The 15,074-nt window shown below is 42.7% G+C and overlaps 1 long non-coding RNA gene across 4 annotated transcripts in view; it reads right to left on the bottom strand.

The window, feature by feature from the left end:
• The window catches only part of LOC142602554 (uncharacterized), a 30,525-nt gene that overhangs the window by 14,150 nt on the left and 1,301 nt on the right, over positions 1-15,074 (bottom strand). The gene's annotated exons all lie outside the window — the stretch shown is intronic.

The raw sequence follows: 15,074 nt of genomic DNA on the forward strand, positions 1-15,074 counted from the left end.
GCCATTTCAGGAGAAAGCAGAAAAACTTTCTGTAAGATGAAGACTTTTCTCCTAATGGTTGGAATGCTTCTTTGAGCAATGAAGGTAAGGGAAGCCAAGGAAGCAGTGGGTAGCAGAGGAAATGCACTCTCTTATTTTCCTCTGAAAGATATTGAGAAACTCTCTGCTGTTATTGGGCTGAGGTTCTCAAATACCTGCTGCACAGCTTTTGCGCTGCTGAAATAGAAAGAAAAAGGAAAAAAAAAAAAGTGACACATTCTGGTCTGGAGTCAGAAAAGCATCATCAATGGTTCAGCCACGTGGCCTCCCACACCTCTCTCCTTCCTGCAGGAGGGCACAGTGGATGTGTCCAAGAAGAAACCTGTCTTCCAGCTGCAAGAAGATCCACAAGGGAAACAGGCCCTTCGCCAGGCAGAATAAGAACGACCTTCTGCATTGCAGAGCCCTGAATGCCGATCAACCACATACCATGAAACAGATTTTATCAATTTGCATTGTCAAGAAATTAGGTTCCTTCCAGAAATTTCTAGATGAAAAAATATAATGTTCTTTTGCCTGCCTTCAGCCCCTGGTGTACATTGGTTAAACAGAATTAAAAATGAGCTATCATAAATTCTCCAGCCCTATAATTTATAGTGGGTGCAGAGCGGCCTTTGACAGCAGGAGTCTGACTACTGACAGCGGCGGAGCGGGAGATGCTCTAGCCCTGAACAGTTGCAGCCCTCACCCCCGAGAGCTACGGGGCATCCCTGATCCTGCTGCGGGCTCAACCGCTGCACTAACCCCTGTGGGTCCCCACGGGGTCTGACTGCAGCGCCTGGACCCACAGCTGTGGAGGAAGGACCTTGGCTGCTCTGCAGGTCTTCCACAGCATTTTGTGTTTAGGGACCTTGCTTTGATAACTTTTTATTTGTTTCTCCTTCCTTCCCCCCCCCCTGCCCCCAGCTACACTTCTCTCGAATCCCAGTTTCCACATGAAGTTTTGTACCAAACTGAGTGAAAGCACTAAGATAATCTGTTAGTAATGAAATACTTTCCCTTTGTTTTAGTAAACTTAGTGCTTCCCTGTAAAAACAAACTCTTTAGTTATTCAGGTGTGACTAGTCACCATATTAAATCACCATACTACCTCCTCAGCGTAATAATACATTTATTTAAAATTTCATTTTAGAATCATTCTTCTTTTGCTGACATTTAATTCTGCACAGGAGTAACACTATCATAAAAGAGCCCAGGTGTAAAAATATTACATTTTTAGTAATTATGTACTGGCCATTACTGCTAAAAACTAGAAAAGCTATCAATCTTTCTCAAAATTGACTGGAATTTCTAAGTTTAAACATTTAAGAGGAATCATTTAAGAGCTACGTAGCAGCACAAATGCCTGTGTGCCTCTGTCACACTTGGCTCTTTGCTGATATCCTTTTTTAAATGAAAGTTTAAGTTTTTGCACGGGTAACCTGCATTTTTTAATATTTTACCACTAACAGTGCAAAGATACAGGTCCATCACTAGAGGAGAGCACGAAGAAGAGGAGAGACAAGGATGAGTTGCGTGTTTAGTGAATGCCATTTTGACAGGTTTTTATCTACGGCTTTCAGACGATATTTTAGCGTCCCAGATGAAGCTCAGGCTCCTCCAACAGGAGCAGTTATGACTGTGGTAGCTTTCAGTTTTTCTGTCTTAATTTGATATATTAGAGGCTCTTTATAATGGAACTTGAAGGATCCTGAGTCTAACCCAAGTCTATGGCAAGACAGACTGGAATTAATCTCTATGACCTTTGGCAGTGTAGTTAACCAACTAGGTAACTAACAGGTAACCAGCTAGGTATTGTCTTTCATTCATGGAGAAACACAGTCTCCAGTGAATGAGACTATGAGAAATTTCAGTGAATGACTCATGCCACCCCAACATAGGTACCTACAATGGGTGAGTCAGTACGCATGGGTAGTTCTCTCTTGCTCCATAGACCAGAACAGCAGCCTAAAGGATTTGCTTAAATTAAACATCCCACTCTCACATGGTTAATGTTTTCTTAGAAGTATCCATCCAGTTGACTTTGACATGTTTGGGTCAGACCCTACAAGGGCATGTGCATTTGGAAGTAGAGTTTGCTGGGGGAAAAATCAGTTAAGCCCTTTTATTTGGAGAAATGTCTGTATATCTGTTTGACCAAACTGAAACTTTTTTTGTCGGGGTAGGGGGACCATGTTGGTTCTAACAGTGACAGGGGAAGATTTCTCTGGAATTTGTTATCAAAATGAAAAAAAGACCACAACCACAAGAAAACCTTGCGGTGATCCACTTGAGATAGGGGAGAGCTGGCCTTAACAGTAGGTCTTAAGAGGCAGGTGTCAAGGTCACTGGACTAATATGTGCTGTGCTGAGGGTATTTCTCTTTCTCTGGTTGTTCATGTAAAACATCAGGGAGTCATGGCTTCCTTCTAGCACAGACCAGATCAGACCATTTTTACAATAGAAGTTTTCATAGGGTAGAAAATATTAGTTCCCCTTTCATCACTCGGAAAGGGTACTCCAGAAGGCAGACAAAAATCTGCGTTAAATGCCAGTTGACTTTGTGTTTTGGCTTCTTTGCAATGGCCAATATTATCTTTTCTAAGGAGAGTCGGTTCATTCAGTTTTGACACTGTGAGGTTTAGACTGTACTCTGCTATTCATTGTTTGGGCCATTGTAGTTGTCTCAGAGCCCTAGCAGGGGACTGAGCCTGCAGTGTGCTGCAGTGTGTGAAAACATCTGGAAGGACAGCCTGTCTCACAAAGTGCTTGCAAGAGCTGAGGTTTGCTGCCAGAGTTGACCTGTACTAAGGCTGCAATGGCAGCTCTGTGTTGTAGTTCAGCTTCAGTCTTCAGGCAGAAGATCCGCTGTGTTTTTTCTTCCTTTTGTAATGCCCAGTAATTGGTGAGGTTCTCCACACCTATTGCAACTTTTCAACTGCATGTTCTCACAACTTCTTTCCTTCATGATTTTCTCCTCTCTGCTGGCCTTCCAGCACATCTGGATCTCTTAGATTCCTCTTTATGTGAATATTGCCCTTATTTTTCTCCCTGATTTCTCTCAGAAAGTTTCCGCACATTGTTATCTGCAGCTCCCATCTCTGCCTGGTTGGTATTCTTTTCCCTGAGCTGCAAGTGGTTTGCATGGTGGTTTCTCCTGTCATGTTTTTATCAGGCATCCTTCAGTAACATTCCTGCCTTTGCCCTTTTTTTTGCCCAAGGTTTTGTTTACCTTCTCTATCTGCTCTGGGTCCGCATGTTTTGGAGCTGTTGAATTTCCCATAATTGCAATGTTTGGGTATTTTTTTTAAGGATTGTGTTTTTATCTTACTAAGATGTATGTTTCTCTTTTCTTCCTGCATTGGACTGTTCATTTTTAAAACTTTCTTTTAATCAAATGAAAGGAATTAAAAATGAGGAGGGAAAGACCAAGAATTTAAATTCCAGTCTTCTTTCTACCACAAGGAACCAAGAATTCTTTCTATTTAAGACAGTCACAGATTTTATCATTATGACTGGTTTCCATTAACTTTGTAAGTAGAAAGACATTTAGTAAAGTTGAAAGCTGTCTCTTATGTGATGACAGACTTTGCCTGTTTTAATATTTTTACTGGTTAACTACCAAATCCCGAGTCTACCACTGTCTACAGCCAACATTTAGTGTTCACTACTCCTCTGGCAATAAATGTGACTTAGAAATATATCTTCTTTACTAAGCTTTTGAAAACATATAGTATTTTGTGTTAGAAAAACAAGTTTCAACATATGAAAGAAATTGCCACAGCCAGGTCTCCCCAAGAGAAAGAAACAGCCAAAAAGGGCGCAAAGGGCCAGGCAGAGAGTTTGCTCCGGGAAACACAAGACACAAGATAATCTACTTTAATTAATACCAATGCATGCACTTCAAGCTGGATGAACTGGTTATATAGATTGAGAAGCTGGCTGAACCAACAATGGTGCCATGTTGGGATGCAGTGATGCCAGCGGGATTTTGTTTCAGGACTCAGTTTACTCCTGTTGAAACCCTTGTCATTGCCATCAGCCAGCAGAACAACGCTCTCGTACCCAGTCTGTCGTCTGTTCCCACACCTGCCCCCATGGCCACGTGCAGCTGATCCCACTCCTCGAGGAAATGGGAGCAATGGGAGCTAAAAAATCTGACCAGCTTAGGAGAGACATCCAAATGTATGTGACATACAGTCATTACTCTGGCATTTATCTCAATGTCTGGCACATTTTGTTCTACAAAAAAGAAATATCCCTGGAGATACCGTAATTTATTTAATATTCTTCAATGTAAGCAGTATTGTCTGGATGAAATAATCTACTTCAAGCCCAGGTCCAACCAACGGCAGGAAGGCAGTGCCAGCCCCATTCTGCTGTGAGGAGAGAAGAATATCACATCTGTCTGGAAAGTTACACTGGTAAAAATGGCCACGTAGGCAGAGCTGATGTCCAAACAGCTGCTTCCAGCACAGCTTGCTCAGAGCAAGCCAGCTGCAAACCACTACTGGTGGCTCCCCTGGTCCTGGATGGCTGTTGGGTGGGGAGCACAGGGGCACAATGAAGCTCACCTGGTCTGCCCCATGGCGCAGGGTTGACTTGGGATCCCTCTTCACCCATTTGTTTTCCCTCTCCACTGAGCAAGGCAGACAGGAGGCAAGGCCTTTTGCTCTGCCCATGAAATGAGAAGTTTGCTCTTTCTGGCTCTTTCAAACATTGGCTTCTGTGCTGCAGGGTCCGTTTGGCACCACCGTGACACAGGATGTATTCCGTAGGAGCTCAGCAAGGCTACCTTCAGCTTCTGCAAACAGGCTACCCATGGTTACTAGATGCTATCAATTTTAGATTACTGGCCAGAGAAGTCAGATTTGGATAGAGGACCGGGAGGAGAGACAAGCTCCTCCCATGATCCATTTTTTACCTGCCTAGATTTTACTTCTTAGAGTTTCTTGGGAAAGCTTTTCTGTTACAAAAGTTCTTCTCTGATGTCCTTCCACTCTGCTTCTTCCCTCAGTATCTGAGCTTCTGAAAGGCTCCAATATTACAGTAAGTTACAAAAAAGGTCAAAGTGGGGTCTATAAATCAAGCTCCGCAAAATTCCCTTCACAGGCGTTCTTTGGGAAGGGAACCTCACTCATTCCCTCTTCAAAAGAAACGGATACTGTGTCCTGCAGGACAGGCAGGACCACATCCGTCGTTGTTGTTATCTGGAGACATGTATTGCTGTACTGATGGCAGAGCCCCTTCCTCCTGCCCTGGCTGCACAACCGCAGGGCAGCCATCCCAGCAGGGCTTCCTCCAAGCTGGTAGGAACTGAACACAGCCTCAGGCCGTGCCATCCCGACCTGCCGCTGAGGGCTGAGGCTGCCCAGGACCTGCCAGCAGGGATGGCATCCCCAGCACAGCAGGCCAAGATCTCACACACGGAGTTTCCTCCAAGCCAGGCTGGAGAGGGCTCAGTCAAGCCAACATTATCTAACCCTGCCTGCTCTGCAGAACTGCAGTTTTGGCTTTTAATCCGGTGCTTTTGCTTCTATTCAGATACAACTGTTGCTAGTTTCATTCTTAGTTTATTATTGGAGAAAGCCTTCCCTATTTAATTACTAGAAACAGAGAATCCATAATATATTCAAAGCTGTGAAAACTTAATCCGGGATAATTTTTTACTCTCTGAGAAAAGTCGCTGGGACTGATCTATTCTTTCAATCAAGTACACCCATTTAGTTTTTTTTTTAACATTCCTTTCATTATGTTATGAGCTTCTTAAGGATAATGAAATAATTGCTTGTCTCTTTGATTGATCTTTGTTTTGAAAGGAAACTTTCATAGTGTTATTTCTAGAGCAGGCTTATGGTATAATACAATTAAAGGAAAACATGACATTAAAACACATTAAAGCACATGTTCCAATAATTAGACCTACAATCCTAGTCAGCTAGAGCATTGTGCAGGGAGGAGTTACTGTAAAAATTTATGAGGGAATAATTCATATTATTTTGCTTAATAAAGCAAATATATTAATAATGACATTTATTAATATTGTATAGCTGTAGAAATCAGTGAACATGCTCTTTCCCCAGACTGCTCTGGAAAGCTGTTCACATGCTACAGAGAATCCCAAATTCTGGCATTTTCTTTTGTTAAGATGAAAACATGTTAAAAATATGGTAACTTGGGATCAGCTCTAAATTTGCCCCTTGTGTAAGAGTTGGCGGTTCTTCATGTATGGGAAATTCACCTTCATCCTGGATCTTCCTTTGCTAAGGAGTCACTACCACCTCTTCTGGTGCTGGTGAGCAGAGAAACTCCTGCGTACAGTACACAGCACCTCCTCCATTCCTTGCCAGCAGGACCAGCGCCTGTTTGCAGAGCAGCGCATTTTCAGCATTACCTTAGCACGTGTGAAAACAGAAAGCAGCCGTATTGCGCGGACCCTGCCTCCCAGGACAATTCTGGATGGGTTCCTGGCTGCCTCTATTTCCAGACCATTTGATTCCAAGGTACCAGCCTAAATGAAACGTAGACATAGGGTGTAAGTAGACATTTGTGATGTTTTGCACATCACCAGTCTGTCTTTGGTAGCCAAGTGGCATCTCCCAGATACACCTTTCCCACAGTGGGATAGGTCTTCTTCTGGCATAGCTTTGGTGGACTGACTTACTCACAACTTTATGATCAGATTTGCTCTAAGTCTGGTCCCCAGGGAACAAAAGTAGGTATGTATTTCCTGATTGGTTTTAACTGCTAAAATATGCGTTCAGCCAGCATACACATGGTGACTGTGTTAACTGAATTAATGTGTTATGAAAGTATTATCTATAGGTATGAGACACACCACTGTACATGGGAGATCTTGGAAACAATGGTACTGAGGAACAATTCTACTATATTTTTGTTCTTTTCCATGTTAGCATTCCCCATGCCCTCTATCAGCTTTCCAGAAATGAATGCACAAATGGAATAAAAAAACAAAGAGCTGCAATTGTATATATTAAATATAACGCATGGCAGGCATTGCAGGCCTCTTTGGGACACTTACTGTGCAGACGAACATATAAAAAAATGCTGACTAAGACCTGCCAGGTTGCTTGGAGTATAGTAACACATTCTTGTTTAGATAACTAAATCTCTCTAAAATCGCTCGTCTTTTAATAATATTCAAAGCCCATCTCTTGCTCTTTAAAATGAATTGTATTTGCATCCTTGGTAAATTGGATGCTTACGTATTTTAGGAATAATCACTTTTTTAAGCTTTTATTCAGCCAAGAAATGGAAAGAATCCTTACAGCAAAGCATCACTAGCATATCAGTAGAAACTTGTATAGAGGAGTGCTTTGATAAGCTCCAGGCTTTCAGAAGTAAGAATTCTAGTTTGCACAATTCTCTGTGATAGCACATGATGGGGGAAATTTCAAAACCTGATATAATTGAGTATCTCTGAAGTGTGGATGTGCATGCATGCAAATTAGAAGGAAAAAAGAAAAAAGAAAGAAAAGAACAGAGATCTTGAACCTGGATGCACATGCTGTCAGCCTGAAATACATCTGTGCTGATGATTAGACCATAAATGAGATAGTATAGGCAGGTTATACCAGACCATATAGGCAGGCTATAGTAGACTGTACAGGCAGGCACCTCCTGCTCCTACAAATAATTAAAAAAGAATTGCGCAGAAAAGCTTTTCATCCTCAGGTGATGACCTCATATCCTGTTGGGACACTGACATAAGGGCAAGGCTGTAGCATCGGGATCAAGGATTTTCTAAGATGTACTTTCTTGCTCATCTTCTGTAACCTGATTTCTCAGTAACAAGGCTGAGATCCCAGATAATCAAAATATTCAGGACTTTTTTTTTTTTTTTTGGTCCAGTTGCAGTTGCATTCAATTTAAATATTTGGGGTTTGGCAGGGAAGGGCGGAAGGGTGGAAATTTTTCACTTCTTTGAATCCTAGACCCAATAATCTTTTCTTCATTTGAGATCAGTGAAATCACTTAGAGACTGTTAGTTTGGTTGGATTCATGCTGGACAAACAGCCTGCCCTCTGCCTTGGAGGAAAGGAGAAGGGGGGGGGTCCGGGATGCCCTGGGGAGCTCTGTGTGGAAGTATACAGCTCAATCCTCTGATGAGGTTTCAGTCATGCTGTAGTGTTTTTTTTAAAGCAGATGAGGATTCACTAATGATAACGACTCTTTTTAGCATACCACACGTGGCACAACCAGCAGTTTTGCAGTGTCTGACAACGTGATTTGGCACCTGAGGAGGGAAAGTGAAGACTTTGAGTGAACCAAGGACGTTTAGGTCATGCTCTGTACTTATCCAAACTGGAATCATGGGTTTAACATTTCTGCTTGACTGATCAAAGTTACTTCTGCAACGTGGATGGGATCTTCTGGTCTTATCTGAGAGGTGTCCAGGCTGCAGGTATGTTTAAGGAGAAGTTCAAGGCTGGGACTACCCGGACTTCTGAGTTCACACTGGAAAAGGACATCGTCCTTGTTTTTCAGGATGCCTGTGAGCCTGCGTTAGTAAACACAGATGATGGCAATTACGCCTTTGGGAGAATCTTGGCACATTGGGACTGACCGTTTTTCTGATGGAGAACTTAGATAGCAGGAGAAACCTTTATTCCCTGGCTGAAGAACATCTTGAATCTGTTTATGTGTGTATGAAAAAAATTAATCAAACCTCTATGGGCTGGATTCCTCAAGGATGATAAACACTCGGCTAGCTTCAGAATCCTGCACAAAATGTATGGGTGAACCTGGTGAGCTGTTTGACTTGAGATAAAACTGAGGAGCAAGGCTGTGGGGCACACGTAATGGAATGTTATCACAAGGAGAGGTCAAGCCTTTTCTGTGCACAGAGTGGGCACTGAGTCACTCCAATTTTACCCACTTGAGTGTCTTTCACTTTGTGTTACTAATAAATATTACCCACCCCCCTTTGCTTTTATTTGATGTCCCAGAGGTCAGAACCTGATCTCTGCCAGGATGAGTAAGAATCCTGGCTCAGTGGCAGAGAAACCTCTGAGTTTCAGTTTAAGGAGGATTAATAGGAAATCAAACACTGGTTTCTCTGGAGACGGGTGGGGGGAAGGTGAGCCCAACCCCGCCTCTGCATGGCTGAAACAGATGATGGCTGGATATAAAAGTGGTCTGGTTTAGCCCGTGAGGTCAAACCGAGCCTTCTGCTGAGCTCAGTACCCTGTCCCAGCCCTCCTGCAGCTCGGGAGCTGTGGAAGGACACACAGCTCAAGTGAGACAAGTAGCTGGTCAAAACTCAGGTTGCTTGAATCGTTCTCTCTCACCCCATCATTCCCTATACAGCAAGATGCTGACGATAGTTACCTCCCAGGGAGTGGATTCAAATCCACATCCCCAGAGAGATCTGAACCTGCATCTCCCACACCTTGGCTGAGTGCCTTAAATATTTGGTAAAGTATCTGGATATCCTCCACAGTGTTGTAAACCTAGGCCAAAAATAGTTTCCAGCTGCAACTATATGACTAATTTGACCTGGGACTACTTTTGGGGGGGAATATTTTATTCACAGAGGAAGAATAATTGCCCTCCCCCATTAAGAAGACAAAAGGGCAGAGGCTCTACTGCTACAGAAACCGAGCCATGAGATCTTGTAGACAAGGTCAGGAGGCTACACTATTATACACCACCTTTTCCCAAGCTACAGTTTGAAAAATCCAGAGTTGTCCTCCCCATCTCCTCTTGTATATAGCCATATACTTACTTAGACATGGGTTTCCAGGATATCTCAAAGTCACTAGCATATTCTCATAATGTGTGGTAATAATTATACACCTTTTATAGCCATAACCCCTGGGAGTGCAGGGAGATGTCTCAAATACACAATGGCTTTCCAGAAAAAAAAAATCAAATTATAGAATCATAGAATCATTTAGGTTGGAAAAAACCCTTGAGATCATCGAGTCCAACCGTAAACCTAACACTGCCAAGTGTTTGCCTTCCTACTCCTGTGTATCACAACAGCAACAGCTTTTGGGGAGGGAGGAAGGAGGGAGCTTGAACTACCAGCTGGGAATATCTTATACCAATTTCTTAGTGTGTTTATGTTACATCGAGGCACTAGTAGCTTCATATCTTTAGTGAGAAGTTTGTAAAGCACTTTGTTCTGTGCAACTTAAATGGGTAAAAGTACTGGTCCTAGGTTTTAAAAGGCATTTAAAGATAGGCTCTTAGGATCATACTTTGGCTTATAAATAAATAATCCAGTTTTCACATGCGCTGCGTTCAGCAGCTTCTCCTAGCTTATGTGGTTGCAGCTGGAAGGCCAACATTTTTGAAAATCAGGATACTTGCTCAGGGGCTTGAATGCAGACTTGAGGATTTGCAAAGGGAGTTAGGTGCCCAATTTCTATTGAGAAAAGGTTCAGGAGTTTCATGAGCATAACTTTTAGGTATCCATTAGGAAAATCTCAGCTTTGCTCTAAATGCCTCTGGATTCCTTAGATTTCATTCATTTGGCAACCAGGCACCTAGTTCTGTCGTCAGATCCGAAAGAAATTTGCCGAGTTCTGTATAACTTATGTAGTCTTTCTTTGGAAAATAAATAAATCATTCAAATGGAAATACTCAAATAGCTGGGCACATGTCCAGGTACAGTATGCCTAGCTTAGTGGCAAAAAAGTTACGGCACACATCCTGTATTGTTGAGGACACTGAATGTTTTGGCTGTCCTAATAGAAAAACAATAATTCAATCATGTATTATAAAGGAATTTCCTGGAGAAGTTTGGCCCCACTAAATCATGCTATTAGATTTTTCCTTAATGTGGAAGAATGGTACATTAAATTCATTACATACATTAGACCAGCTACATTTATTTCCAGATGGGTTTCCATAAAGTGGTTAAAATGCCTAAAAAAAGACATTTTGAAGATGCCTTTATGCATAACGCATATAGCATAATAACGACACTGCATTCTTACACCACTGTATGTCCAGTAATTCTTTCTCACGGTGGAAGGACACATTTAACACCACTAGCCATAAGTATTTATAAATCAATAACAACAGGCCCACAGGGCCAGGATCATTGTTTTATTTTGCTGGCAGGGGCCCACAGGACTCAGATACTATGCAAAGACGAGAGAGGATGTGTGAGGAGATAGTTATGCTAATATATGCCATTTTCCCCCTCCCTCTCTCCTCCCTGGAGTACCTGTCTTAACATTACACGTGGTGATTTGTGCTCAGCAGTTCCAAATTACCTACACCTGTTGGCTCGGGTACATTAAATAAATACATAATTAAACATTTCTCTACTCACAGAGTACGAGGAAAACGCAAAGTGCTCGGCTGCAGCCCTACGACTCTCACCAAAGTGTTTTAGATAGTTTTCGGATGGAGAGCAGTTAGGTCAATACCAAGGCTTTGGAAAACAGGGCTGCAGAGTGATCTTTATGCAATTTTAGGGATTTAATTTTCACAGAATATAGCCTTGCACACTTGCACACTGACCAGGGCCTGGGATTGTGCTGCTTGAAAGCAGCTCTGTGCTCCCATCAGAGCCTATAAGGGATAGCGTCTGTGAGGAGGAGACTGAAGCTCCCTAAGCAAAAGTAAGGGAGGTTTGTCACCTCCAGAGATGATACTGCTAGCTAGAACCCTTTTCCTTAAAGCTTCTCAAAGACTAGAACCTCCCTTGTTTGTGAAGACTGTCCTATATCGCCTTTCTCCCAGCCACAAAGCAACAACTGTCAGCAAGTTCTCTGTGCTCACACAGCACATTTTAATTATTTCTCAAGGTCCTTTAGATCTTCCCACCTCACAGTCACGTTCATCTCATGCATCTGCTGCGTGTCCTGCTGTCTCTCTCTCTGTCTCAGAGACCTGGATGCTGCTGGTTAGCCACAGAACCACCATCACTTCCCATTGGGGTCCCAGGCCAGAAGAAGAACAGCATTTTGGGGGGCAGCTGAGAGGCTGTGCCTGTGGGTGTTCATCTAACCAAGCATCAGGTTATTAACATGTACCCACCCTTCCTACCTCATCCCATATGGATGGGATGGTGGACACAAGCCCACCCACCCTGTGACCACCCCCATGTCACCCGTGTCCCTCCAGAGATGTCCATGGCCCCCAAGTGCTGCAACACATGAGTCTCATAACAGAATAAGAGATCGGGACCCTTATTCAGTCATGACCTGCATCTTAAACATCTTGCACCCCCACACCCAGGAATTTTTAAGAAGAAATACTTGATGTGATTTTTCAATTCCTCCCATCTCATTCAAAGCAGATCCAGAGGAAGGTCATAATCTTGATGGCAACCCCCCTCCTACCTGAGGCTGCTCCGAGGAGCCCATGGAGGTTTCTGAGCAATATTAACACAACCGTGTGCACGCTGACGCTGCTCTCCCAGCCACACAATCAGCACTGTAACAAGTTAGCAGCAACACGGCCAGGCTTAAGGAGACTCTCCCACGAAAATTCCCGATTATTGATCTGTTTACACAAAGCAGAACTGCCTCTCCAGAGGGAAGAGGAGCTTATCATGGGAGGCTGGTGTATGTTGTTCCAGTGTACAGCACCTTCGCTGCTGATAACGTTGCACAGACTGCAGATGTGCACAAATGGGCTGGTTTACCATTTCAGTAAAAAAACACCCCTGAACTGAAATTGTACAAAATTGCATCTAGATTAGGCTTCAAAAACACTCATTACTTTAGTAATACAGGATACTTGGCTAAAATACTTAGGTTTTTGGTCTACACATTTGCTTATACACAGCACCCAAACCAGACCAGGACACAGCTGTGGTCACGGAGCAGCTGGCCACACTCAGCTACCCTGGGCTGGGTGCTATTTGGGTGCCACTTCACCTATTCTCCTTCTCTGTCAGGGTTACCAGATATGTGGAAGTTCCACAGCAGAAGTCTTGACTGATACGGATACGGACAGCCATTAATTACGCCTAGCAAATGACTGCAAACTGTCATTTCAACTGTACTTGCTCCTGGGAGAGGTTTACTATTCTTGGATCTGCCACAAAAACATTTCAAGTTGTTACAACGCCTCTCTCTGAAAAGAGGCAGAAGGCTCCAGTATTTGAGCAGTGCCAGTGCAAACAGTTTCCTGATCACATTCACTCAAGTGCCTCCTAATGATACCCCCGGACCTTGTGTTGCACTCCAGTACATACATGCTGTCACACATTTCAAAAACATCTACATTTTATGCATATGTAAATATACCTACTTTGCATTCATGCATGTAGTACAGGTACCACTTTCCTAAGTCTACAAGATCTGTAGCTTTACTGGTGCACATGCATGTCTTCTGCATACTTAGAAATTATACCAGCAAGATGTATGTGCCAAGATTTTTCAAGAAGGAATCTGAATTGGGTAACAGCTGGAAGACAAGCCAGAAATTGCGATATATGCCCATAAAGTACCGCTACACACACCTAAGCCATACGTTGTGTTCCTCCCAGTGCCGGCAGCAGGAGCAGGCAGGATGTCTCGTGGTGGCACCCCGACAGTCCTCCTGCACACCCAGAATTTTTAAGGAAGGTCTCCTGGCTGTCCCTCTGTATGCTGCTGGTATGCTTTGCCTATAATATAATTTAACATGTGTTTGGACTGCTGCTGCAGGCTTAGAAAATGTTAAAAACATACATATTTGTAAAAACTTTGGGTTGCCTGATGTGCTGGAAACTTGTTAGGTGCCTATAATGTGTTTTCTCTGTCAAAATGAATCCTTTCCCTGTTCATTTCTGCAGATGGGGGCAAAGTCCTCATCCATCAGTTCCAAATTACTAGAACCGTAAGGTTGAGAATGTCACAGTTATCAGAAGCTCAGAAACTATAAATGGAGGGTCTATTTATAACAGTTTGCTATGTGGTCTCCTGCTGTGCTGAATTCAGTGTTCCTGCTCTTCAAGCCGTAGGTCCCTTGTTCTGCACTGATGGAAACAGTTTCATGCAATTTCAGATGTACCACTGGGACAGTTTATTGTGGTTCTTACATTAATCATTATTTTCTCTGAACTTGCAATGTCCCTAATTCTAGATCTGTGTTTGTAGTCATGCTCCATCTGTAAACTTGCAAGTTCACAATTTCATTCACCTTTCTTAACAGTCAAACTCTTCCTTCCTCATCGTTTATGATATCCAGAGCAAAAATGAGGAGTTAAAGATACAGTTCAACCAGACAGGCCCTTTCTGTATATCAGTTAATTTATATTGTTTATTAAAAAATGGAGAAAACCTGATTAAAAAGTGAAATCATTATTAAGTACACTGTTAAAACTAGGTAATAATTTGTTGCTCTTGCTATAGAGAAGCTTGGCACATTTTTTTTACTTTGTATGTTTTCCAGCCTTATTTTTCTCCACCCCTACCATCCATCGCTGGAGAGCATAGCCTCTCTCTGCATAAAGCTCTACAGACATACTGAGATTATAGACTGCGTTCTGATTTCCCCAATGTTAAAGAAATACAGTATGATGCCAATTACTTCAGGGGGGAATGACTCTGGATTTGTACCACTGTATCTGAGATCATAATTTGACTCCTTGTGAGTAATTGAGGTCATGTGTCTTCCTTTTCAACTTCACCACTGTAATGCCTACGCCTCATGCTGGAGGGTGACTAGCTTGAACCATCCCAGATGACTGAGTCATGAACATTTTTTCTAGATGAATACATGAGAGTTTATATGAAAGCAAGTAATTGCTCTTCATATGTGCCTGGGATATTATTTCATTAAGCAAACTACTCCCTGTTCCTGCAGAAGCCCTAAAGATCAAGCAGCTGCTAGTGCCAAATTAAGTTTTCCTTGGGGTTAGAGCACAAAGTCAGAACTCTTGGGTCCTTTTTCATGAACTTCCTCAATTTGTGACTTTGGACAAACTCCCTGGGATCTCTGTGCTTCAGTTACCCATCTATAAAGTGGAACGAAAGCTTACTTTATGAGGGAAAAGAGATGTGAAAGTTAAGCATGTGGGGCCAAATTCTGTCCTCTTACCCATACTGAAACAGTCCCTTGCTCTGTGCTCCTTAACTGCTTGG

Source organism: Balearica regulorum, chromosome 7, assembly GCF_011004875.1.
Source record: "Balearica regulorum gibbericeps isolate bBalReg1 chromosome 7, bBalReg1.pri, whole genome shotgun sequence".
Classification (NCBI taxonomy): domain Eukaryota; kingdom Metazoa; phylum Chordata; class Aves; order Gruiformes; family Gruidae; genus Balearica; species Balearica regulorum.